The sequence below is a fragment of the Carica papaya genome, chromosome 5, assembly GCF_054855325.1.
Source record: "Carica papaya isolate Zhongbai chromosome 5, ASM5485532v1, whole genome shotgun sequence".
Lineage (NCBI taxonomy): Eukaryota > Viridiplantae > Streptophyta > Magnoliopsida > Brassicales > Caricaceae > Carica > Carica papaya.
In genome coordinates, this window is record NC_142313.1 from 28,643,027 (window position 1) to 28,666,617 (window position 23,591).

The following is a 23,591-nucleotide window of genomic DNA, read 5'->3' on the forward strand; positions in this document are numbered from 1 at the left end:
AACGCACAAGGAAACAAATGACGGGAGGGGGAAGAAAGGAGAAGGAGTGTATGTATTTGTAGCGCAAAATTAAACAGGTGCGATCATACCAGCACTAAAGCTCTGGATCCCATCAGAACTCCGCAGTTAATTGTGCTTGGGCGAGGGTAGTACTTGGATGGGTGACCACTTAGGAAGCCCTCGTGTTGCACCTATTTTTTTTCGAATTCGTTGTTCAACGTTACGCGCGAATGAAATTATAAACCGCTGGTTCATTTGCAAAAATGAGTCATGGTGCCGGGGAATATTACTTGATATTAGAACGAGAAAGAGAGATGCAGAGTGCATGCACAAGAAAACAAATGACAGGAGGGGGGATGGGAGGAGAAAGAGTGTATGTATTTGCAGTGCAGAATGAAACATGAGGGATCATACCAGCACTAATGCAACGGATTCTATCAGAACTCCGCAGTTAAGGGTGCTTGGGCGAGAAAAGTACTCGGATGGGTGACCTCCTGCGAAGTCCTTATATTTCACCCATTTTCTTGGGAGGTCCTCGTGTTGCACCCATCTTTTTGCAGATGATTCTTTCGACGTTACGCGCGACTTGATTTATGGTCCGCAGGTTTATTCGTAAATGTGAGTCACGGCGCCGTGGCATTTTACTTGATATTAGAACGAGTAAGGGAGGTGCAGTGCGCACGCACAAAGAAACAAATGACGGGAGGAGGAAGAAAAGAGAAGGAGTGTATGTATTTGAAGCGCAAAATTAAACAAGTGGCATCATACCAGCAATTATGCACTAGATCCCATCAGAACTCTGCAGTTAAGTGTGCTTTGGGCGAGTGTAGCAGTAGGATGGGTGACCTCCTGCGAAGTCCTTATAATTCACCCATTTTCTTAGGAAGTTCTCGTGTTGCACCCATTTTTTTGCAGATGATTCTTTCGACGATACGCGCGACTTGAATTATGGTCCTCAGGTTTATTTTCAAATGTGAGTCACGGCACCGTAGCATTTTACTTGATATTAGAACGAGCACGGGAGGTGCAGTGCGCACGCACAAGGAAATAAATGACGGAAGGGGGAAGAAAGGGGAAGGAGTTTATGTATTTGCAGCGTGGAATTAACCGGGTGCGATCATACCGCCACTAATGCATCAGATCCAATCAGAACTCCACAGTCAAGTGTGCTTGGGCGAGAGTAGTACTCGGATGGGTGACCTCCTGGGAAGTCCTCGTGTCGCAACAATTTTTTTTCAGATGGGTCGTTCGACGTTACGCGAAACTGGAATTAGGGTCCACTGGTTTATACGCAAATGTGAGTCAAGAAGCAGGGGCATTTTAATCGATATTAGAACAAAAATGAGAGATGCAGAGTGCACGCACAAGGAAACAAATGACGAGAGGGGGGATGGAGGGAGAAAAAGTGTATGTATTTGCAGCGCAGAATGAAACATGAGCAATCATACCAGCACCAATGCAACGGATTCTATCAGAACTCCGCAAGTTAAGGGTGCTTGGGCGAGAGTAGCACTAGGATGGGTGACCTCATGCGAAGTCCTTATATTTCACCCATTTTCTCAGGAAGTCCTCGTGTTCCACCCATTTTTTTGCAGATGATTCTTTCGACGATACGCGCGACTTGAATTATGGTCCTCAGGTTTATTCGCAAATGTGAGTCACGGCACCGTAGCATTTTACTTTATATTAGAAGGAGCACGGGAGGTGCAGTGCGCACGCACAAGGAAACAAATAACGGGAAAGGGGAAGAAAGGAGAAGGAGTTTATTTATTTGCAGCGCGAAATTAAACGGGTGCGATCATACCAGCACTAATGCACCTGATCCCATCAGAACTCCGCAGTTAAGTGTGATTTGACAAAAGTAGTACAATGATGGGTTACCTCCTGGGAAGTTCTTGTGTTGCACCCATTTTCTTTTTTTCAGATGTGTCGTTCGACGTTACGCGCGACTTTAATTATGGTCCGTAGATTTATTCGCAAATGTGAGTCACGGCGCTGTGGCATCTTACTTGATATTTGAACGAGAACAAGAGGTGCAGTGCGCACGCACAAGGAAACAAATGACGGGAGGGGGAAGAACGGAGAAGTAGTTTATGTATTTGCAGCGCGAACTTAAACGGGTGCGATCAAACCAGCACTAATGCACCGGATCCCATCAGAAATCCGCAGTTAAGTGTGCTTGGGCGAGAGTAGTACTCGGATGGGTGACCTCCTGGGAAGTCCTCGTGTCGCACCAATTTTTTTTTCAGACGGGTCGTTTGACATTACGCGCGACTGGAACTAGGGTCCGCTGGTTTATACGCAAATGTGAGTCAAGAAGCAGGGGCATTTTAATCGATATTAGAACGAGAATGAGAGGTGAAGTGTGAACGCACAAGGAAACAAATGACGGGAGGGGGAAGAAAGGAGAAGGACTTAAACAGGTGCAATCATACCAGCACTAAAGCTCCGGATCCCATCAGAACTCCGCAGTTAAGTGTGCTTGGGCGAGGGTAGTACTCGGATGGGTGACCACTTGGGAAGCCCTCGTGTTGCACCTATTTTTTTTTGGATGGGTTGTTCGACGTTAAGCGCGAATGGAATTATAAACCGCTGGTTCATTTGCAAAGGTGAGTCATGATGCCGGGGAATATTACTTGATATTAGAACGAGAAAGAGAGATGCAGAGTGCACGCACAAGAAAATAAATGACGGGAGGGGGGATAGGAGGAGAAAGAATGTATGTATTTGCAGTGCAGAATGAAACATGAGGGATCATACCAGCACTAATGCAACGGATTCTATCAAAACTCCGCAGTTAAGGGTGCTTGGGCGAGAAAAGTACTCGGATGGGTGACCTCCTGCGAAGTCCTTATATTTCACCCATTTTCTTGGGAGGTCCTCGTGTTGCACCCATCTTTTTGCAGATGATTCTTTCGACGTTACGCGCGACTTGATTTATGGTCCGCAGGTTTATTCGTAAATGTGAGTCACGGCGCCGTGGCATTTTACTTGATATTAGAACGAGTAAGGGAGGTGCAGTGCGCACGCACAAAGAAACAAATGACGGGAGGAGGAAGAAAAGAGAAGGAGTGTATGTATTTGAAGCGCAAAATTAAACAAGTGGCATCATACCAGCAATTATGCACTAGATCCCATCAGAACTCTGCAGTTAAGTGTGCTTTGGCGAAAGTAGTACAATGATGGGTTACCTCCTGGGAAGTTCTCGTGTTGCACCCATTTTCTTTTTTTCAGATGTGCCGTTCGACGTTACGCGCGACTTTAATTATGGTCCGCAGATTTATTCGCAAATGTGAGTCACGGCGCTGTGACATTTTACTTGATATTTGAACGAGAACGAGAGGTGCAGTGCGCACGCATAAGGAAACAAATGACGGGAGGGGGAAGAAAGGGGAAGGAGTTTATCTATTTGCAGCGCGAAATTAAATAGGTGCGATCATACCAGCACTAATGCACCGAATCCCATCAGAACTCCACAGCTAAGTGTGCTTGGGCGAGAGTAGTACTCGGATGGGTGACCTCCTGGGAAGTTCTCGTGTCGCACTAATTTTTTTTTTATACGAGTCGTACGACGTTACGCGCGACTGGAACTAGGGTCCACTGGTTTATACGCAAATGTGAGTCAAGAAGCAGGGGCATTTTAATCGATATTAGAACGAGAAGGAGAGGTGCAGTGTGAACGCACAAGGAAACAATTGATGGGAGGGGGAGGGAAGGAGAAGGAGTGTATGTATTTTCAGCGCGAAATGAAACAGGTGCGATCATACCACACTAATGCAATGGATTCTATCAGAACTCCGTAGGTAAGGGTGCTTGGGTGAGAGTAGTACTAGCAAGGGTTACCTCCTGCGAAGTCTTTATATTTCACCCATTTTCTTGTGAAGTTCTCGTGTTGCACCCAATTTTTTGCAGATGATTCTTTCGACGTTACGCGATACTTGAATTATGGTCCTCAGGTTTATTCGCAAATGTGAGTCACGACGCTGTAGCATTTTACTTGATATTAGAACGAGAACGGGAGGTGCAGTGCGCACGCACAAGGAAACAAATGACGGGAGGTGGAAGAAAGGGGAATGAGTTTATGTATTTGCAGCGCGAAATTAAACAGGTGCTATCACACCAGCACTAATGCACCTGATCCCATCAGAACTCCGCAGTGAAGTGTGCTTGGGCGATATTAGTACTCGGATGGGTGACCTCCTCGGAAATCCTCGTGTCGCACCAATTTTTTTTCAGACGGGTCGTTCGACGTTACGCGCGTCTGGAACTAGGGTCCACTGGTTTATACGCAAATATGAGTCAAGAAGTAGGGGCATTTTAATCAATATTAGAACGAGAAGGAGAGATGAAGTGTGAACGCACAAGGAAACAAATGATGGAGGGGGAAGAAAGGAGAAGGAGTGTATGTATTTGCAGCGCGGAATTAAATAGGTGCGATCATACCAGCACTAAAGCCCCGGATCCCATCAGAACTCCGCAGTTAGGTGTGCTTGGGCGAGAGTAGTACTCGGATGGGTGACCATTTGGGAAGCCCTCGTGTTGCACCTTTTTTTTCTCAGATGGGTTGTTCGACGTTACGCGCGAATGGAATTATAAACCGCTGGTTCATTTGCAAAGGTGAGTCACGGTGCCGGGGCATATTACTTGATATTAGAACGAAAAAGAGAGATGCAGAGTGCACGAACAGGGAAACAAATGACGGGAGGGGGGATGGGAGGAGAAAGAGTGTATGTATTTGCAGTGCAGAATGAAACATGAGGGATCATACCAGCACTAATACAACGGATTCTATCAGAACTCCGCAGTTAAGGGTGCTTGGGCGAGAAAAGTACTTGGATGGGTGACCTCCTGCGAAGTCCTTATATTTCACCCATTTTCTTGGGAGGTCCTCGTGTTGCACCCATCTTTTTGCAAATGATTCTTTCGACGTTACGCGCGACTTGATTTATGGTCCGCAGGTTTATTCGCAAATGTGAGTCACGGCGCCGTGGCATTTTACTTGATATTAGAACGAGGATGGGAGGTGCAGTTCGCACGCACAAGGAAACAAATGACGGGAGGAGGAAGAAAAGAGAAGGAGTGTATGTATTTAAAGCGCAAAATTAAACAAGTGGCATCATACCAGCACTAATGCACTGGATCCCATCAGAACTCTGCAGTTAAGTGTGCTTGGGCGAGAGTAGTACTCGAATGGGTGACCACCTGGGAAGTACTCGTGTCGCACAAATTTTTTTTCAGACGGGTCGTTCGACGTTACGCGTGACTGGAACTATGGTCCGCTGGTTTATACGCAAATGTGAGTCAAGAATCAGGGGCATTTTAATCGATATTAGAACGAGAATGAGAGGTGCAGTGTGAACGCACAAGGAAACAAATGATGGGAGGGGGGGAGGGAAGAAATAGTGTATGTATTTTCAGCACGAAATTAAACAGGTGCGGTCACACCAGCACAAATGCACCGGATCCCATCAGAACTCCGCAGTTAAGTCTGCTTTGGCGAAAGTAGTATAATGATGGGTTACCTCCTGGGAAGTTCTCGTGTTGCACCCATTTTCTTTTTTTCAGATGTGCCGTTCGACGTTACGTGCGACTTTAATTATGGTCCGTAAATTTATTCGCAAATGTGAGTCACGGCGACGTGACATTTTACTTGATATTTGAACGAGAACGAGAGGTGCAGTGCGCACGCACAAGGAAAAAAATCACGGGAAGGGGAAGAAAGGAGAAGGAGTTTATGTATTTGCAGCGCGAAATGAAACAGGTACGATCATACCAGCACTAATGCAACGGATTCTATCAGAACTCCGTAGGTAAGGGTGTTTGGGCGAGAGTAGTACTAGCATGGGTTACCTCTTGGGAAGTCCTTATATTTCATCCATTTTCTTGTGAAGTCCTCGTGTTGCACCCATTTTTTTGCAGATGATTCTTTCGACGTTACGCGCGACTTGAATTATGGTCCTCAGGTTTATTCGCAAATGTGAGTCACGGCGCTGTACCATTTTACTTGATATTAAAACGAGAACGGGAGGTTCAGTGCGCACGCACAAGGAAACAAATAACGGGAGGGGGAAGAAAGGAGAAGGAGTTTATGTATTTGCAGCGCGAAATGAAACAGGTGTGATCATACCAGCACTAATGCAACGGATTCTATCAGAACTCCGTAGGTAAGGGTGCTTGGGCGAGAGTAGTACTAGCATGGGTTACCTCCAGCAAAGTCCTTATATTTCACCCATTTTCTTGTGAAGTCCTCGCGTTGCACCCATTTTTTTGTAGATGATTCTTTCGACGTTACGCGCGACTTGAATTATGGTCCTCAGGTTTATTCGCAAATAAGAGTTACGGCGCTGTAGCATTTTACTTTATATTAGAACGAGAGCGGGAGGTGCAGTGCGCACGCACAAGGAAACAAATGACGGGAGGGGGAAGAAAGGGGAATGAGTTTATGTATTTGCAGCGCGAAATTAAACAGGTGCTATCATACCAGCACTAATGCACCGGATCCCATCAGAACTCCGTAGTGAAGTGTGCTTGGGCGAGATTAGTACTCGGATGGGTGACCTCCTGGGAAGTCCTCGTGTCGCACCAATTTTTTTTCAGACGGGTCGTTCGACGGGTCCGCTGGTTTATACGCAAATGTGAGTCAAGAAGCAGGGGCATTTTAATCGATATTAGAACGAGAATGAGAGGTGAAGTGTGAACGCACAAGGAAACAAATGACTGGAGGGGGAAGAAAGGAGAAGGAGTGTATGTATTTGCAGCGCGAAAGTAAACAGATGCGATCATAGTTCTCGGATGGGTGACCACTTGGGAAGCCCTCGTGTTGCACCGATTTTTTTTTGGATGGGTTGCTCGACGTTACGCGCGAATAGAATTATAAACCGCTGGTTCATTTGCAAAGATGAGTCACGGTGCCGGGGCATATTACTTGATATTAGAACGAGAAAGAGAAATGCAGAGTGCACGCACAAGGAAACAAATGACGGGAGGGGGGATGGGAGGAGAAAGAGTGTATGTATTTGCAGTGCAGAATGAAACATGAGGGATCATACCAGCACTAATGCAACGGATTCTATCAGACCTCCGCAGTTAAGGGTGCTTGGGCGAGAAAAGTACTCGGATGGGTGACCTTCTGCGAAGTCCTTATATTTCACCCATTTTCTTGGGAGGTCCTCGTGTTGCACCCATCTTTTTGCAGATGATTCTTTCGACGTTACGCGCGACTTGATTTATAGTCTGCAGGTTTATTCGCAAATGTGAGTCACGGCGCCGTGGCATTTTACTTGATATTAGAACGAGTACGGGAGGTGCAATGCGCACGCACAAGGAAACAAATGACGGGAGGAGGAAGAAAAGAGAAGGAGTGTATGTATTTGAAGCGCAAAATTAAACAAGTGGCATCATACCAGCACTAATGCATTGGATCCCATCAGAACTCTGCAGTTAAGTTTGCTTTGGCGAAAGTAGTACAATGATGGGTTACCTCCTGGGAAGTTCTCGTGTTTCACCCATTTTCCTTTTTTCAGATGTGTCGTTCGACGTTACGCGTGACTTGATTTATGGTCCGCAGGTTTATTCGCAAATATGAGTCACGGTGCCGTGGAATTTTACTTGATATTAAAACAAGTACGGGAGGTGCAGTGCGCACGCACAAGGAAACAAATGACGGGAGGAGGAAGAAAAGAGAAAGAGTGTATGTATTTGAAGCGCAAAATTAAACAAGTGGCATCATACCTGCACTAATGCACTAGATCCCATCAAAACTCTGCAGTTAAGTGTACTTGGGCGAGATTAATACTCGGATGGGTGGTCTCTTGGGAAGTCCTTCTATCGCAACAATTTTTTTTTTAGATGGGTCGTTCGACGTTACGCGCAACTGGAACTATGGTCCGCTGGCTTATACGCAAATGTGAGTCAAGAATCAGGGGCATTTTAATTGATATTAGAACGAGAAGGAGAGGTGCAGTGTGAATGCACAAGGAAACAAATGATGGAAGGGGGGGAGGGAAGAAGGAGTGTATGTATTTTCAGAACGAAATTAAACAGGTGCGGTCACACCAGCACAAATGCACCGGATCCCATCAGAACTCCGCAGTGAAGTGTGCTTTGGCGAAAGTAGTACAATGATGGGTTACCTCCTGGGAAGTTCTCGTGTTGCACCCATTTTCTTTTTTTCAGATGTGCCATTCGACGTTATGCGCGACTTTAATTATGGTCCGTAGATTTATTCGCAAATGTGAGTCACGGCGCTGTACCATTTTACTTGATATTAAAATGAGAACGGGAGGTTCAGTGCGCATGCACAAGGAAACAAATAACGAGAGGGGGAAGAAAGGATAAGGAGTTTATGTATTTGCAGCGCGAAATGAAACAGGTGCGATCATACCAGCACTAATGCAACGGATTCTATCAGAAATCCGTAGGTAAGGGTGCTTAGGCGAGAGTAGTACTAGCATGGGTTACCTCCTACGAAGTCCTTATATTTGACCTATTTTCTTGTGAAGTACTCGTGTTGCACCTATTTTTTTACAGATGATTCTTTCGACGTTACGCGCGACTTGTATTATGGTCCTCAGGTTTATTCGCAAATGTGAGTCACGGCGCTGTAGCATTTTACTTGATATTAGAACTAGAACGGGAGGTGCAGTGCACACGCACAAGGAAACAAATGACGGGAGGGGGATGAAAGGGGAATGAGTTTATGTATTTGAAGCGCAAAATTAAACAGGTTCGATCATACCAGCACTAATACACCGGATCCCATCAGAACTCCGCAGTGAAGTGTGCTTGGGCGAGATTAGTACTCGGATGGGTGACCTCCTGGGAAGTCCTCGTGTCGCACCAATTTTTTTTCAGACGGGTCGTTCGACGTTACGCGCATCTGGAACTAGGGTCCGCTGGTTTATACGCAAATGTGAGTCAAGAAACAGGGGCATTTTAATCGATATTAGAATGAGAATGAGAGGTGAAGTGTGAACGCACAAGGAAACAAATGACGGGAGGGGGAAGAATGGAGAAGGAGTGTATGTATTTTCAGCGCGAAATTAAACAGGTGCGATCATACCAGCACTAAAGCTCCGTATCCCATCAGAACCCCGTAGTTAAGTGTGCTTGGGCGAGGGTAGTACTCGGATGGGTGACCACTTGGGAAGCCCTCGTGTTGCACCTATTTTTTTTCGGATGGGTTGTTCGACGTTACGCGCGAATGGAATTATAAACCGCTGGTTCATTTGCAAAGGTGAGTCACGGTGCCGGGGCATATTACTTGATATTAGAACGAGAAAGAGAGATGAAGAGTGCACGCACAAGGAAACAAATGACGGGAGGAGGGATGGAAGGAGAAAGAGTGTATGTATTTGCAGTGTACAATGAAACATGAGGGATCATACCAGCACTAATGCAACAGATTCTATCAGAACTCCACAGTTAAGGGTGCTTGGGCGAGAGTAGTACTTCGGATGGGTGACCACTTGGGAAGGCCTCGTGTTGCACCCATTTTCTTGGGAGGTCCTCGTGTTGCTCCCATCTTTTTGTAGATGATTCTTTCGACGTTACGCGCGACTTGATTTATGGTCCGTAGGTTTATTTGCAAATGTGAGTCACAGCACCATGGCATTTTACTTGATATTAGAACGAGTACGGGAGGTGCAGTGCGCACGCACAACGAAACAAAAGACGAGAGGAGGAAGAAAAGAGAAGGAGTGTATGTATTTGAAGCGCAAAATTAAACAAGTGGCATCATACCAGCACTAATGCACTGGATTCCATCAGAACTCTGCAGTTAAGTGTGCTTGGGCGAGAGTAGTACTCGGATGGGTGACCTCTTGAGAAGTCCTCGTATCGCAACAATTTTTTTTCAGATGGGTCGTTCGACGTTACGCGCGACTGGAACTATGGTCCGCTGGTTTATACGCAAATTTGAGTCAAGAATCAGGGGCATTTTAATCGATTTTAGAACGAGAAGGAGAGGTGCAGTGTGAACGCACAAGGAAACAAATGATGGGAGGGGGCGAGGGAAGAAGGAGTGTATGTATTTTCAGCACGAAATTAAACAGGTGCGGTCACACCAGCACAAATGCACCGGATCCCATCAGAACTCCGCAGTTAATTGTGCTTTGGTGAAAGTAGTACAATGATGGGTTACCTCCTGGGAAGTTCTCGTGTTACACCCATTTTCTTTTTTTCAGATGTGCCGTTCGACATTACGCGCAACTTTAATTATGGTCCGCAGATTTATTCGCAAATGAAAGTCATGGCGCCGTGGCATTTTACTTGATATTTGAACGAGAACGAGAGGTGCAGTGCGCACGCACAAGGAAACAAATGACGGGAGGGGGAAGAAAGGAGAAGGAATTTATGTATTTGCAGCGCGAAATGAAACGGGTGTGATCATACCAGCACTAATGCACCGGATCCCATCAGAACTCCGCAGTTAAGTGTGTTTGGACGAGAGTAGTACTCGGATGGGTGACCTCTTGGGAAGTCCTCGTATCGCAACAATTTTTTTTCAGATGGGTCGTTCGATGTTACGCGCGACTGGAACTATGGTCCGCTGGTTTATACGCAAATATGAGTCAAGAATCAGGGGCATTTTAATCGATATTAGAACGAGAAGGAGAGGTGCAGTGTGAACGCACAAGGAAACAAATGATGGAAGGGGGGGAGGGAAGAAGGAGTGTATGTATTTTCAACACGAAATTAAACAGGTGCGGTCACACCAGCACAAATGCACCGGATCCCATCAGAACTCCGCAGTGAAGTGTGCTTTGGCGAAAGTAGTACAATGATGGGGTACCTCCTAGGAGGTTCTCGTGTTGCACCCATTTTCTTTTTTTCAGATGTGCCGTTCGACGTTACGCGCAACTTTAATTATGGTCCGCAGATTTATTCGCAAATGTGAGTCACAGCGCCGTGGCATTTTACCTGATATTTGAACGAGAACGAGAGGTGCAGTGCGCACGCACAAGGAAACAAATGACGGGAGGGGGAAGAAAGGAGAAGGAGTTTATGTATTTGCAGCGCGAAATGAAACGGGTGCGATCATACCAGCACTAATGCACCGGATCCCATCAGAACTCCGCAGTTAAGTGTGTTTGGGCGAGAGTAGTACTCGGATGGGTGACCTCTTGGGAAGTCCTCGTATCGCAACAATTTTTTTTCAGATGGGTCGTTCGATGTTACGCGCGACTGGAACTATGGTCCGCTGGTTTATACGCAAATATGAGTCAAGAATCAGGGGCATTTTAATCGATATTAGAACGAGAAGGAGAGGTGCAGTGTGAACGCACAAGGAAATAAATGATGGAAGGGGGGGAGGGAAGAAGGAGTGTATGTATTTTCAACACGAAATTAAACAGGTGCGGTCACACCAGCACAAATGCACCGGATCCCATCAGAACTCCGCAGTTAAGTGTGCTTTCGCGAAAGTAGTACAATGATGGGGTACCTCCTGGGAGGTTCTCGTGTTGCACCCATTTTCTTTTTTTCAGATGTGCCGTTCGACGTTACGCGCGACTTTAATTATGGTCCGCAGATTTATTCGCAAATGTGAGTCACGGCGCCGTGGCATTTTACCTGATATTTGAACGAGAACGAGAGGTGCAGTGCGCACGCACAAGGAAACAAATGACGGGAGGGGGAAGAAAGGAGAAGGCGTTTATGTATTTGCAGCGCGGAATTAAACGGGTGCGATCATACCAGCACTCATGCACCGGATCCCATCAGAACTCCCCAGTTAAGTGTGCTTGGGCGAGAGTAGTACTCGGATGGGTGACCTCTTGGGAAGTCCTCGTGTCGCACCAATTTTTTTTCAGACGGGTCGTTCGACATAATGCGCGACTGGAACTGGGGTCCGCTGGTTTATACGCAAATGTGAGTCAAGAAGCAGGGGCATTTTAATCGATATTAGAACGAGAAGGAGAGGTGCAGTGTGAACGCATAAGGAAACAATTGATGGGAGGGGGAGGGAAGGAGAAGGAGTGTATGTATTTTCAACACGAAATGAAACAGGTGCGATCATACCAGCACTAATGCAACGGATTCTATCAAAACTCCGTAGGTAAGGGTGCTTGGGCGAGAGTAGTACTAGCATGGGTTACCTCCTTCGAAGTCCTTATATTTCACCCATTTTCTTGTGAAGTTCTCGTGTTACACCCATTTTTTTGCAGATGATTCTTTCGATGTTATGCGCGACTTGAATTATGGTCCTCAGGTCTATTCGCAAATGTGAGTCACGGCACCGTAGTATTTTACTTGATATTAGAACGAGCACGGGAGGTGCAGTTCGCACGCACAAGGAAACAAATGACGGGAGGGGAAAGAAAGGAGAAGGAGTTTATGTATTTGCAGCGCAAAATTAAACGGGTGCGATCATACCAGCACTAATGCACTGAATCCCATCAGAACTCCGCAGTTAAGTGTGCTTGGGCGAGAGTAGTACTCGAATGGGTGACCACCTGTGAAGTCCTTGTGTTGCACCAATTTTTTTTCAGACGGGTCGTTCGACGTTACGCGCGACTCGAACTATGGTCCGCTGGTTTATACGCAAATGTGAGTCAAGAATAAGGGGTATTTTAATCGATATTAGAACGAAAAGGAGAGGTGCAGTGTGAACGCACAAGAAAACAAATGATGGGAGGGGGAGAGGGAAAAAGGAGTGTATGTATTTTCAGCACGAAATTAAACAGGTGCGGTCACACAAGAACAAATGCACCGGATCTCATCAAAACTCCGCAGTTAAGTGTGCTTTGGCGAAAGTAGTACAATGATGGGTTACCTCCTGGGAAGTTCCCATGTTGCACCCATTTTCTTTTTTTCAGATGTGCCATTCGACGTTACGCGCGGCTTTAATTATGGTCCACAGATTTGTTCGCAATTGTTAGTCATGGCGCCGTGACATTTTACTAGATATTTGAACGAGAACGAGAGGTGTAGTGCGCACGTACAAGGAAACAAATGACGGGAGGGGGAAGAAAGGAGAAGGAGTGTATGTATTTTCAGCACGAAATGAAACAGGTGCGATCATACCAGCACTAATGCAACGGATTCTATCAGAACTCCGTAGGTAAGGGTGCTTGGGCGAGAGTAGTACTAGCATGGGTTACCTCCAGCAAAGTCCTTATATTTCACCCATTTTCTTGTGAAGTCCTCGTGTTGCACCCATTTTTTTGCAGATGATTCTTTCGACGTTACGCGCGACTTGAATTATGGTCCTCAGGTTTATTCGCAAATGTGAGTCACAGAGCTGTAGCATTTTACTTGATATTAGAACGAGAACGGGAGGTGCAGTGCGCACGCACAAGGAAACAAATGACGGGAGGGGGAAGAAAGGGGAATGAGTTTATGTATTTGCAGCGCAAAATTAAACAGGTGCGATCATACCAGCACTAATGCACCGGATCCCATCAGAACTCCGCAGTGAAGTCTGCTTGGGCGAGATTAGTACTCGGATGGGTGACCTCTTGGGAAGTCCTCGTGTCGAACCAATTTTTTTTCAAACGGGTCCTTCGACGTTACGCGCGTCTGGAACTAGGGTCCGCTGGTTTATACGCAAATGTGAGTCAAGAAGCAGGGGCATTTTAATCGATATTAGAACGAGAATGAGAGGTGAAGTGTGAACGCACAAGGAAACAAATGACGGGAGGGGGAAGAAATGAGAAGGAGTGTATGTATTTGCAGCACGAAACTAAACAGGTGCGATCATACCAGCACTAAAGGTCCGGATCCCATCAGAACTCCGCAGTTAAGTGTGCTTGGGCGAGAGTAGTACTCGGATGGGTCACCACCTGAGAAGCCCTTGTGTTGCACCTATTTTTTTTTTGGATGGGTTGTTCGACGTTACGCGCGAATGGAATTATAAACCGCTGGTTCATTTGCAAAGGTGAGTCACGGTGCCGGGGCATATTACTTGATATTAGAACGAGAAAGAGAGATGCAGAGTGCACGCAGAAGGAAACAAATGACGGGAGGGGGGATGGGAGGAGAAAGAGTGTATGTATTTGCAGTGCAGAATGAAACTTGAGGGATCATACCAGTACTAGTGCAGCGGATTCTATCAGAACTCCGCAAGTTAAGGGTGCTTGGGCGAGAGTAGCACTAGGATGGGTGACTTCCTGCGAAGTCCTTATATTTCACCCATTTTCTTAGGAAGTCCTCGTGTTGTACCTATTTTTTTGCAGATGATTCTTTCGACGATACGCGCGACTTGATTTATGGTCCGCAGGTTTATTCGCAAATGTGAGTCACGGCGCCGTGGCATTTTACTTGATACTAGAACGAGCACGGGAGGTGCAGTGCGCACGCACAAGGAAACAAATGACGGGAGGGGGAAGAAAGGAGAAAGAGTTTATGTATTTGCAGTGCGAAATTAAATTGGTGCGATCATACCAGCACTAATGCACTGGATCCCATCAGAACTCTGCAGTTAAGCGTGCTTGGGCGAGAGTAGTACTCGGATGGGTGACCACCTGGGAATTCCTTGTGTCGCACCAATTTTTTTTCAGACGGGTCGTTCGACGTTACGCGCAATTGGAACTATGGTCCACTGGTTTATACGCAAATGTGAGACAAGAACCAGGGGCATTTTATTCGATTTGAGAACGAGAAGGAGAGGTGCAGTGTGAACGCACAAGGAAACAAATGATGAGAGGGGGGGAGGGAAGAAAGAGTGTATGTATTTTCAGCACGAAATTAAACAGGTGCAGTCACACCAGCACAAATGCACCGGATCCCATCAGAACTCCGCAGTTAAGTGTGCTTTGGCGAAAGTACGGGAGGTGCAGTGCGCACGCACATGGAAACAAATGACGGGAGGAGGAAGATAAGAGAAGGAGCGTATGTATTCGAAGCGCAAAATTAAACAAGTGGCATCATACCAGCAATAATGTACGGGATCCCATCAGAACTCTGCAGTTAAGTGTGCTTGGGCGAGAGTAGTACTCGGATGGGTGACCTCTTGGGAAGTCCTCGTATCGCAACAATTAAACAGGTGCGATCACACCAGCACTAATGCACCGGATCCCATTAGAACTCCGCAGTGAAGTGTGCTTGGGCGAGATTAGTACTCGGATGGGTGACCTCCTGGGAAGTCCTCGTGTCGCACCAATTTTTTTCAGACGGGTCATTCGACGTTACGCGCATACACTCCTTCTTCCCTCCCCCCCTCCCATCATTTGTTTCCTTGTGCGTTCACACTGCACCTCTCCTTCTCGTTCTAATATCGATTAAAATGCCCCTGATTCTTAACTCACATTTGCGTATAAACCAGCGGACCATAGTTCCAGTCGCGCGTAACGTCGAACGACCCATCTGAAAAAAAATTGTTGCGATACGAGGACTTCCCAAAAGGTCACCCATCCGAGTACTACACTCGCCCAAGCACACTTAACTGCAGAGTTCTGATGGGATCCAGTGCATTAGTGCTGGTATGATGCCACTTGTTTAATTTTGCGCTTCAAATACATACACTCCTTCTCTTTTCTTCCTCCTCCCGTCATTTGTTTCCATGTGCGTGCGCACTGCACCTCCCTTACTCGTTCTAATATCAAGTAAAATGCCAGGGCGCCGTGACTCACATTTACGAATAAACCTGCGGACCATAAATCAAGTCGCGCGTAAAGTCGAAAGAATCATCTGCAAAAAGATGGGTTCAACACGAGGACCTACCAAGAAAATGGGTGAAATATAAAGACATTGCATGAGGTCACCCATCCGAGTACTTTTCTCGCCCAAGCACCCTTAACTGCGGAGTTCTGATAGAATCCGTTGCATTAGTGCTGGTATGATCCCTCATGTTTCATTCTGCACTGCAAATACATACACTCTTTCTCCTCCCATCCCCCCTCCCGTCATTTGTTTCCTTGTGGGTGTACTTTGCATCTCTCTTTCTCGTTCTAATATCAAGTAATATGCCCCAGCACCGTGACTCACCTTTGCAAATGAACCAGCGGTTTATAATTCCATTCGCGCGTAACGTCGAACAACCAATCCAAAAAAAAATAGGTACAACACGAGGGCTTCCCAAGTGGTCACCCATCCGAGCACTACTCTCGCCCCAGCACACTTAACTAGGAGTTCTGATGGGATCTGGGGCTTTAGTGCTGGTATGATCGCACCTGTTTAATTTCGCGCTGTAAATACATACACTCCTTCTCCTTTCTTCCCCCTCCCGTCATTTGTATCCTTGTGCCTTAACACTTCACCTCTCATTCTCATTCTAATATCGATTAAAATGCCCTTGCTTATTGACTCACATTTGCGTATTAACCAGCGGACCCTAGTTCCAGACGCGCGTAACGTCGAACGACCCGTCTGAAAAAAATTTGGTGCGACACGAGGACTTCTCATGAGGTCACCCATCCGAGTACTAATCTCGCCCAAGCACACTTAACTGCGGAGTTCTGATGGGATCCGGTGCAATAGTGCTGGTATGATCGCACCCGTTTAATTTTGCGCTACTATTACATAAACTCATTCCCCTTTCTTCCCCCTCCCGTCATTTGTTTCCTTGTGCGTGCGCACTGCACCTCCCGTTCTCGTTCTAATATCAAGTAAAATGCCACGGCGCCGTGACTCACATTTGCTAATAAACCTGAGGACCATAATTCAAGTCGCGCGTAACGTCGAAAGAATCATCTGCAAAAAAATGGGTGCAACATGAGGACTTCACAAGAAAATGGGTGAAATATAAGGACTTCGCAGGAGGTAACCCATGCTAGTACTACTCTCGCCCAAGCACCCTTACCTACGGAGTTCTGATAGAATCCATTGCATTAGTGCTGGTATGATCGCACCTGTTTCATTTCTTGCTGAAAATACATACACTCCTTCTCATTCCTTCCCCATCCCATCAATTGTTTCCTTGTGCGTTCACACTGCACCTCTCCTTCTCGTTCTAATATAGATTAAAATGCCCCTGCTTCTTGACTCACATTTGCGTATAAACTAGCGGACCGTAGTTCCAGTCGCGCGTAACGTCGAACGACCCGTCTGAAAAAAAATTAGTGCGACACGAGGACTTCCCAAGAGGTCACCAATCCGAGTACTACTCTCGCCAAAGCACACTTAACTGCGGAGTTCTGACGGGATCCGGTGCATTAGTGCTGGTATGATCGCACACGTTTAATTTCGCGCTGCAAATACATAAATTCCTTCTCCTTTCTTCCCCCTCCCGTCATTTGTTTCCTTGTGCGTGCGCACTGCACCTCCCGTGCTCCTTCTAATATAAAGTAAAATGCTACGGTGCCGTGACTCACATTTGCGAATAAACCTGAGGACCATAATTCAAGTCGCGCGTATCGTCGAAAGAATCATCTGCAAAAAAATGGGTGGAACACGAGGACTTCCTAAGAAAATGGGTGAAATATAAGGATTTCGCAGTAGGTCACCCATCCTAGTGCTACTCTTGCCCAAACACCCTTAACTTGCGGAGTTCTGATAGAACCCGTTGCTTGGTGCTGGTATGATTGCTCATGTTTCATTCTGCGCTGCAAATACATACACTTTTTCTCCCTCCATCCCCCCTCCCTTCATTTGTTTCCTTGTGCATACACTCTGCATCTCTCCTTCTCGTTCTAATATCAAGTAATATGCCCCGGCACCGTGACTCACCTTTGCAAATAAACCAGCGGTTTATAATTCAATTCGCGCGTAACGTCGAACAACCCATCCGAAAAATAATATGTGCAACACGAGGGCTTCCCAAGTGGTCACCCATCCGAGTACTTCTCTTGCCCAGGCACACTTAACTGCGAAGTTCTGATGGGATCCGGAGCTTTAGTGCTGGTATGATCGCACCTCTTTAATTTTGCGCTGCAAATACAAACACTCCTTCTCCTTTCTTCCCCTTCCCGTCATTTGTTTCCTTGTGCGTTCACACTTCACCTCTCATTCTCGTTCTAATATCGATTAAAATGCCCCTACTTCTTGACTCACATTTGCGTATAAACCAGCGGACACAAGTTCCAGACGAGCGTACCGTCAAACGACCCGTCTGAAAAAAAATTGGTGCGACACGAGGACTTCCCAGGAGGTCACCCATCCGAGTACTAATCTCGCCCAAGCACACTTCACTGCGGAGTTCTGATGGGATCCGGTGCATTAGTGCTGGTATGATCGCACCAGTTTAATTTTGCGCTGCAAATACATAAACTCATTCCCCTTTCTTCCCCCTCCTGTCATTTGTTTCCTTGTGCGTGCGCACTGCACCTCCCGTTCTCGTTCTAATATAAAGTAAAATGCTACAGCGCCGTGAATCACATTTGCGAATAAACCTGAGGACCATAATTCAAGTCGCGCGTAACGTCGAAAGAATTATCTGCAAAAAAATGGGTGCAACACGAGGACTTCACAAGAAAATGGGTGAAATATAAGGACTTCGCAGGAGGTAACCCATGCTAGTGCTACTTTCGCCCAAGCACCCTTACCTACGGAGTTCTGATAAAATCCGTTGCATTAGTGCTTGTATGATCGCACCTGTTTCATTTCGTGCTGAAAATACATACACTCCCTCTCCTTCCCTTCCCCTCCCATCAATTGTTTCCTTGTGCGTTCACACTGCACCCCTCCTTCTCGTTCTAATACCGATTAAAATGCCCCTGCTTCTTGACTCAGATTTGCGGATAAACCAGCGGACCCTAGTTCCAATCGCGCGTAACGTCGAACGACCCATCTGAAAAAAAATTTGTGCGACACGAGGACTTCCCAGGAGGTAACCCATGCTAGTACTACTCTCGCCCAAGCACCCTTACCTACGTAGTTCTGATAGAATTCGTTGCATTAGTGCTGGTACGATCGTACCTGTTTCATTTCGCGCTGCAAATACATACACTCCTTCTCCTTTCTTCCCCCTCACGTCATTTGTTTCCTTGTGCGTGCGCACTGCACCTCTTGTTCTCGTTCAAATATCAAGTAAAATTCCACGGCACCATGACTCACATTTGCGAATAAATCTGCAGACCATAATTCAAGTCGCGCGTAACGTCGAACGGCACATCTGAAAAAAAGAAAATAGGTGCAGCACGAGAACTTCCCAGGAGGTAACCCATCATTGTACTACTTTCGCCAAAGCACACTTAACTACGTAGTTTTGATGGGATCCGGTGCATTTGTGCTGGTGTGACCGCACCTGTTTAATTTTGTGCTGAAAATACATACACTCCTTCTTCACTCCCCCCCTCCCATCATTTGTTTCCTTGTGCGTTCACACTGCACCTCTCCTTCTCGTTCTAATATCGATTAAAATGCCCTTGATTCTTGACTCACATTTGCGTATAAACCAACGGACCATAGTTCCAGTCGCGTGAAAAGTCGAACGATCCGTCTGAAAAAAAATTGGTGCGACACGAGGACATCCCATGTGGTCACCAATCCGAGTACTACTCTCGCCCAAGCACACTTAACTACAGAGTTATGATGGGATCCAGTGCATTAGTGCTGGTATGATCGCACCCGTTTAATTCCGCGCTGCAAGTACATAAACTACTTCTCCTTTCTTCCTCCTCCCGTCATTTGTTTCCTTGTGCGTGCGCACTGCACCTCCCGTGCTCGTTCTAATATCAATTAAAATACTACGGTCCCGTGACTCACATTTGCGAATAAACCTGAGGACCATAATTCAAGTCGCGCGTATCGTCGAAAAATTCATCTGTAAAAAAATGGGTGCAACACGAGAACTTCCTAAGAAAATGGGTGAAATATAAGGACTTCGCAGGAGGTCACCCATCCTAGTGCTACTCTCGCCCAAGCACCCTTAACTTGCAGAGTTCTTATAGAATCCGTTGCATTGGTGCTGGTATGAATGCTCATGTTTCATTCTGCGCTGCAAATACATACACTTTTTATCCCTCCATCCCCCCCTCCCGTCATTTGTTTCCTTGTGCGTGCACTCTGCATCTCTCCTTCTCGTTCTAATATCGATTAAAATGCCCCTTCTTCTTGACTCACATTTGCGTATAAACCAGTGGACCCTAGTTCCAGTCGCGCGTAACGTCGAACGACCCGTCTGAAAAAAAATTGGTGCGACACGAGGACTTCCAAGAGGTCACCCATCCGAGTACTATTCTCGCCCAAGCATATTTAACTACGGAGTTCTGATTGGATCCGGTGCATTAGTGCTGGTATGATCTCACCTGTTTAATTCCGCGCTGCAAATACATAAATTCCTTCTCCTTTCTTCCCGCTCCCATCATTTGTTTCCATGTGCGTGCGCACTGCACCTCCCGTGCTCGTTCTAATATCAAGTAAAATGCTAAGGTGCCGTGACTCACATTTGCGAATAAACCTGAGGACCATAATTCAAGTCGCGCGTAACGTCGAAAGAATCATCTGCAAAAAAATGGGTGCAACACGAGGACTTCCTAAGAAAATAGGTGAAATATAAGGACTTCGCATGAGGTCATCCATCCTAGTGCTACTCTCACCCAAGCACCCTTAACTTGCGGAGTTCTGATAGAATCCGTTGCATTGGTGCTTGTATGATCGCTCATGTTTCATTCTGCGCTGCAAATACATACACTCTTTCTCCCTCCATCCCCTCTCCCGTCATTTGTTTCCTTGTGCGTGCACTCTGCATCTCTCCTTCTGGTTCTAATATCAAGTAAAATACCCTGGCATCGTGACTCACCTTTGCGAATGAACCAGCGGTTTATAATTGCATTCGCGCGTAACGTCGAACGATCCATCCGAAAAAAATGGGTGCAACACAAGGACTTCCCAGGAGGTCACCAATCCGAGCACTACTCCCGCCCAAGCACACTTAACTGCTAAGTTCCGATGGGATACGGTGCATTAGTGGTGGTATGATGGCACCTATTTAATTTCGCGCTGCAAATACGTACACTCCTTCTCCTTTCTTCCCCTTCCCGTCATTTGTTTCCTTGTGCGTGTGCACTGCACCTCTCGTTCTCGTATAAATATCAAGTAAAATGCCACGGTGCAGTGACTCACATTTTCGAATAAATCTGCGGACTATAATTAAAGTCGCACGTAACGTCGAATGGCACATCTATAAAAAAAAATGGGTGCAACACGAGAACTTCCCAGGAGGTAACCCATCCTTGTACTACTTTCGCCAAAGCACACTTAACTGCGGAGTTCTGATGGGATCCGGTGCATTTGTGCTAGTGTGATAGCACCTGTTTAATTTCGTGCTGAAAATACATACACTTCTTCTCCTTCCCTCCCCCCTCCCATCATTTGTTTCCTTGTGCGTTCACACTGCACCTCTTTTTCTCATTCTAATATCGATTAATATGCCCCTACTTCTTGACTCACATTTGCGTATAAAGAAGTGGACCATAGTTCCAGTTGCGCGTAACGTCGAACGACTCGTCTGGAAAAAAATTTGTGCGACACGAGAACTTCCCAGGAGGTCACCCATCCGAGTACTACTCTCGCCCAAGCACACTTAACTGCAGAGTTATGATGGGATCCGTTGCATTAGTGCTGGTATGATCGCACCCGTTTAATTTCGCGCTGCAAATACATAAACACCTTCTCCTTTCTTCCCCCTCCCGTCATTTGTTTCCTTGTGCGTGCACTCTGCATCTCTCTTTCTCGTTCTAATATCAAGTAATATGCCCCGGCACCGTGACTCTCCTTTACAAATGAACCAACAGTTTATAATTCCATTCGCGCGTAACGTTTAACAACCCATCCGAAAAAAATAGGTGCAACACGAGGGCTTTCCAAGTTGTCACCCATCCGAGTACTACTTTCGCCCAAGCACACTTAACTGCGGAATTCTGATGGGATCCGGGGCTTTAGTGCTGGTTTGATCGCACCTGTTTAATTTCGTGCTGCAAATACATACACTCCTTCTCCTTTCTTCCCCCTCCGGTCATTTGGTTCCTTGTGCGTTCACACTTCACCTCTCATTCTCGTTCTAATATCGATTAAAATGCCCCTGCTTTTTGACTCACATTTGCGTATAAACCAGCGGACCCTATTTCCAGTCGCGCGTAACGTCGAACGACCCGTCTGAAAAAAAATTGGTGCGACACGAGGACTTCCCAATAGGTCACCCATCCGAGTACTACTCTCGCCCAAGCACACTTAACTACGGAGTTCTGATGGGATCCGGTGCATTACTGCTGGAATGATTGCACCTGTTTAATTTCCCGCTGAAAATACATAAACTCATTCCCCTTTCGTCCCCCTCTCGTCATTTGTTTCATTGTGCGTGCGCACTGCAACTCCTGTTCTCGTTCTAATATTAAGTAAAATGCTACAGCGCCGTGACTCACATTTGCGAATAAACCTGAGGACCATAATTCAAGTCGCGCGTAACGTCAAAAGAATTATCTGCAAAAAAATGGGTACAACACGAGGACTTCCTAAGAAAATGGGTGAAATATAAGGACTTCGCAGGAGGTCACCCATCCTAGTGCTACTCTCGCCCAAGCACCCTTAACTTTCAGAGTTCTGATAGAATCCGTTGCATTGGTGCTGGTATGATTGCTCATGTTTCATTCTGCGCTGCAAATACATAAACTTTTTCTCCCTCTATCCCCCCTCCCGTCATTTGTTTCCTTGTGCGTGAACTCTGCATCTCTCCTTTTCATTCTAATATCGATTAAAATGCCCCTGCTTCTTGACTCACATTTGCGTATAAACTAGTGGACCCTAGTTCTAGTCGCGCGTAACGTCGAACAACCCGTCTGAAAAAAAAAATTAGTGCAACACGAGGACTTCCCAGGAGGTCACCCATCCAAGTACTACTCTCGCCCAAGCACACTTAACTGCGGAGTTCTGATGGGATCCGGTGCATTAGTGCTAGTTTGATCGCACCCGTTTAAGTTTGCGCTGCAAATACATAAACTACTTCTCCGTTCTTCCCCCTCCCGTCATTTGTTTCCTTGTGCGTGCGCACTGCACCTCTCATTCTCGTTCAAATATCAAGTAAAAAGCCACAGCGCCGTGACTCACATTTGCGAATAAATCTGCGGACCATAACTAAAGTCGCGCGTAACGTCGAACGGCACATCTGAAAAAAAGAAAATGGGTGCAACACGAGAACTTCCTAGGAGGTAACCCATCATTGTACTACTTTCGCCAAAGCACACTTAACTGCGGAGTTCGGATGGGATCCGGGGCTTTAATGCTGGTATGATTGCACCTGTTTAGTTTTGCGCTGCAAATACATACACTCCTTCCCCTTTATTCCCCCTCTCGTCATTTGTTTCCTTGTGCGTGCGCACTGCACCTCCCGTTCTCCTTCTAATATCAAGTAAAATTCTTCAGTGCCGTGACTCACATTTGCGAATAAACCTGAGGACCATAATTCAAGTCGCGCGTAACGTCGAAAGAATCATCTGCAAAAAAATGGGTGCAACACGAGGACTTCACAAGAAAATGGGTGAAATATATGGACTTCGCAGGAGGTAACCCATGCTAGTACTACTCTCACCCAAGCACCCTTACCTACGGAGGTCTGATAGAATCCGTTGCATTAGTGCTGGTATGATCGCACCTGTTTCATTTCGTGCTGAAAATACATACACTCCTTCTCCTTCCCTCCCCCTCCCATCAATTGTTTCCTTGTGCGTTCACACTGCATCACTCTTTCTCGTTCTAATATCGATTAAAATGCCCCAGCT

At 46.3% G+C, this 23,591-nt stretch overlaps 9 non-coding genes and 36 pseudogenes across 9 annotated transcripts; 29 read left to right on the top strand and 16 right to left on the bottom strand.

The window, feature by feature from the left end:
• The first annotated feature begins 75 nt into the window (after window positions 1-75).
• On the top strand, window positions 76-194 carry LOC148259280 (5S ribosomal RNA). Its single transcript, XR_015820226.1, has one exon. It is a non-coding gene; the product is annotated as a 5S ribosomal RNA (ribosomal RNA).
• Window positions 195-1,109: 915 nt separating this feature from the next.
• On the top strand, window positions 1,110-1,228 carry LOC148259281 (5S ribosomal RNA; annotated as a pseudogene).
• Window positions 1,229-1,790: 562 nt separating this feature from the next.
• Window positions 1,791-1,909, top strand: LOC148259282 (5S ribosomal RNA; annotated as a pseudogene).
• A 209-nt stretch (window positions 1,910-2,118) lies between these two features.
• On the top strand, window positions 2,119-2,237 carry LOC148259283 (5S ribosomal RNA; annotated as a pseudogene).
• Window positions 2,238-2,421: 184 nt separating this feature from the next.
• Window positions 2,422-2,540, top strand: LOC148259284 (5S ribosomal RNA). The gene has a single exon (XR_015821129.1). It is a non-coding gene; the product is annotated as a 5S ribosomal RNA (ribosomal RNA).
• An 888-nt stretch (window positions 2,541-3,428) lies between these two features.
• On the top strand, window positions 3,429-3,547 carry LOC148259285 (5S ribosomal RNA; annotated as a pseudogene).
• Window positions 3,548-4,106: 559 nt separating this feature from the next.
• Window positions 4,107-4,225, top strand: LOC148259286 (5S ribosomal RNA; annotated as a pseudogene).
• Window positions 4,226-4,429: 204 nt separating this feature from the next.
• LOC148259287 (5S ribosomal RNA) lies at window positions 4,430-4,548 on the top strand. Its single transcript, XR_015820219.1, has one exon. It is a non-coding gene; the product is annotated as a 5S ribosomal RNA (ribosomal RNA).
• Window positions 4,549-4,754: 206 nt separating this feature from the next.
• Window positions 4,755-4,873, top strand: LOC148259288 (5S ribosomal RNA; annotated as a pseudogene).
• A 235-nt stretch (window positions 4,874-5,108) lies between these two features.
• Window positions 5,109-5,227, top strand: LOC148259289 (5S ribosomal RNA; annotated as a pseudogene).
• Window positions 5,228-5,431: 204 nt separating this feature from the next.
• On the top strand, window positions 5,432-5,550 carry LOC148259290 (5S ribosomal RNA; annotated as a pseudogene).
• A 917-nt stretch (window positions 5,551-6,467) lies between these two features.
• LOC148259291 (5S ribosomal RNA) lies at window positions 6,468-6,586 on the top strand (annotated as a pseudogene).
• Window positions 6,587-8,041: 1,455 nt separating this feature from the next.
• Window positions 8,042-8,160, top strand: LOC148259292 (5S ribosomal RNA; annotated as a pseudogene).
• A 563-nt stretch (window positions 8,161-8,723) lies between these two features.
• Window positions 8,724-8,842, top strand: LOC148259293 (5S ribosomal RNA; annotated as a pseudogene).
• Window positions 8,843-9,047: 205 nt separating this feature from the next.
• Window positions 9,048-9,166, top strand: LOC148259294 (5S ribosomal RNA; annotated as a pseudogene).
• Window positions 9,167-9,728: 562 nt separating this feature from the next.
• LOC148259295 (5S ribosomal RNA) lies at window positions 9,729-9,846 on the top strand (annotated as a pseudogene).
• A 204-nt stretch (window positions 9,847-10,050) lies between these two features.
• LOC148259296 (5S ribosomal RNA) lies at window positions 10,051-10,169 on the top strand (annotated as a pseudogene).
• A 209-nt stretch (window positions 10,170-10,378) lies between these two features.
• On the top strand, window positions 10,379-10,497 carry LOC148259297 (5S ribosomal RNA; annotated as a pseudogene).
• A 204-nt stretch (window positions 10,498-10,701) lies between these two features.
• On the top strand, window positions 10,702-10,820 carry LOC148259298 (5S ribosomal RNA; annotated as a pseudogene).
• A 209-nt stretch (window positions 10,821-11,029) lies between these two features.
• On the top strand, window positions 11,030-11,148 carry LOC148259299 (5S ribosomal RNA). The gene has a single exon (XR_015820182.1). It is a non-coding gene; the product is annotated as a 5S ribosomal RNA (ribosomal RNA).
• Window positions 11,149-11,352: 204 nt separating this feature from the next.
• LOC148259300 (5S ribosomal RNA) lies at window positions 11,353-11,471 on the top strand (annotated as a pseudogene).
• A 209-nt stretch (window positions 11,472-11,680) lies between these two features.
• LOC148259301 (5S ribosomal RNA) lies at window positions 11,681-11,799 on the top strand (annotated as a pseudogene).
• A 559-nt stretch (window positions 11,800-12,358) lies between these two features.
• Window positions 12,359-12,477, top strand: LOC148259302 (5S ribosomal RNA; annotated as a pseudogene).
• A 204-nt stretch (window positions 12,478-12,681) lies between these two features.
• On the top strand, window positions 12,682-12,800 carry LOC148259303 (5S ribosomal RNA; annotated as a pseudogene).
• A 563-nt stretch (window positions 12,801-13,363) lies between these two features.
• On the top strand, window positions 13,364-13,482 carry LOC148259304 (5S ribosomal RNA; annotated as a pseudogene).
• Window positions 13,483-13,687: 205 nt separating this feature from the next.
• Window positions 13,688-13,806, top strand: LOC148259305 (5S ribosomal RNA; annotated as a pseudogene).
• A 562-nt stretch (window positions 13,807-14,368) lies between these two features.
• Window positions 14,369-14,487, top strand: LOC148259306 (5S ribosomal RNA). The gene has a single exon (XR_015821017.1). It is a non-coding gene; the product is annotated as a 5S ribosomal RNA (ribosomal RNA).
• Window positions 14,488-14,857: 370 nt separating this feature from the next.
• LOC148259307 (5S ribosomal RNA) lies at window positions 14,858-14,975 on the top strand (annotated as a pseudogene).
• A 6-nt stretch (window positions 14,976-14,981) lies between these two features.
• Window positions 14,982-15,100, top strand: LOC148259308 (5S ribosomal RNA). Its single transcript, XR_015820424.1, has one exon. It is a non-coding gene; the product is annotated as a 5S ribosomal RNA (ribosomal RNA).
• A 214-nt stretch (window positions 15,101-15,314) lies between these two features.
• Window positions 15,315-15,432, bottom strand: LOC148259309 (5S ribosomal RNA; annotated as a pseudogene).
• Window positions 15,433-15,993: 561 nt separating this feature from the next.
• On the bottom strand, window positions 15,994-16,111 carry LOC148259310 (5S ribosomal RNA; annotated as a pseudogene).
• A 205-nt stretch (window positions 16,112-16,316) lies between these two features.
• Window positions 16,317-16,435, bottom strand: LOC148259311 (5S ribosomal RNA). Its single transcript, XR_015821095.1, has one exon. It is a non-coding gene; the product is annotated as a 5S ribosomal RNA (ribosomal RNA).
• Window positions 16,436-16,994: 559 nt separating this feature from the next.
• Window positions 16,995-17,113, bottom strand: LOC148259312 (5S ribosomal RNA; annotated as a pseudogene).
• Window positions 17,114-17,673: 560 nt separating this feature from the next.
• Window positions 17,674-17,792, bottom strand: LOC148259313 (5S ribosomal RNA; annotated as a pseudogene).
• Window positions 17,793-17,997: 205 nt separating this feature from the next.
• LOC148259314 (5S ribosomal RNA) lies at window positions 17,998-18,116 on the bottom strand. Its single transcript, XR_015819702.1, has one exon. It is a non-coding gene; the product is annotated as a 5S ribosomal RNA (ribosomal RNA).
• An 887-nt stretch (window positions 18,117-19,003) lies between these two features.
• Window positions 19,004-19,122, bottom strand: LOC148259315 (5S ribosomal RNA; annotated as a pseudogene).
• A 204-nt stretch (window positions 19,123-19,326) lies between these two features.
• On the bottom strand, window positions 19,327-19,445 carry LOC148259316 (5S ribosomal RNA; annotated as a pseudogene).
• A 562-nt stretch (window positions 19,446-20,007) lies between these two features.
• LOC148259317 (5S ribosomal RNA) lies at window positions 20,008-20,125 on the bottom strand (annotated as a pseudogene).
• An 886-nt stretch (window positions 20,126-21,011) lies between these two features.
• On the bottom strand, window positions 21,012-21,130 carry LOC148259318 (5S ribosomal RNA; annotated as a pseudogene).
• A 206-nt stretch (window positions 21,131-21,336) lies between these two features.
• On the bottom strand, window positions 21,337-21,455 carry LOC148259319 (5S ribosomal RNA; annotated as a pseudogene).
• Window positions 21,456-21,659: 204 nt separating this feature from the next.
• Window positions 21,660-21,778, bottom strand: LOC148259320 (5S ribosomal RNA; annotated as a pseudogene).
• A 205-nt stretch (window positions 21,779-21,983) lies between these two features.
• On the bottom strand, window positions 21,984-22,102 carry LOC148259321 (5S ribosomal RNA; annotated as a pseudogene).
• Window positions 22,103-22,665: 563 nt separating this feature from the next.
• On the bottom strand, window positions 22,666-22,784 carry LOC148259322 (5S ribosomal RNA). The gene has a single exon (XR_015820502.1). It is a non-coding gene; the product is annotated as a 5S ribosomal RNA (ribosomal RNA).
• A 209-nt stretch (window positions 22,785-22,993) lies between these two features.
• On the bottom strand, window positions 22,994-23,112 carry LOC148259323 (5S ribosomal RNA; annotated as a pseudogene).
• A 235-nt stretch (window positions 23,113-23,347) lies between these two features.
• Window positions 23,348-23,466, bottom strand: LOC148259324 (5S ribosomal RNA; annotated as a pseudogene).
• Between the last annotated feature and the right edge of the window lie 125 nt (window positions 23,467-23,591).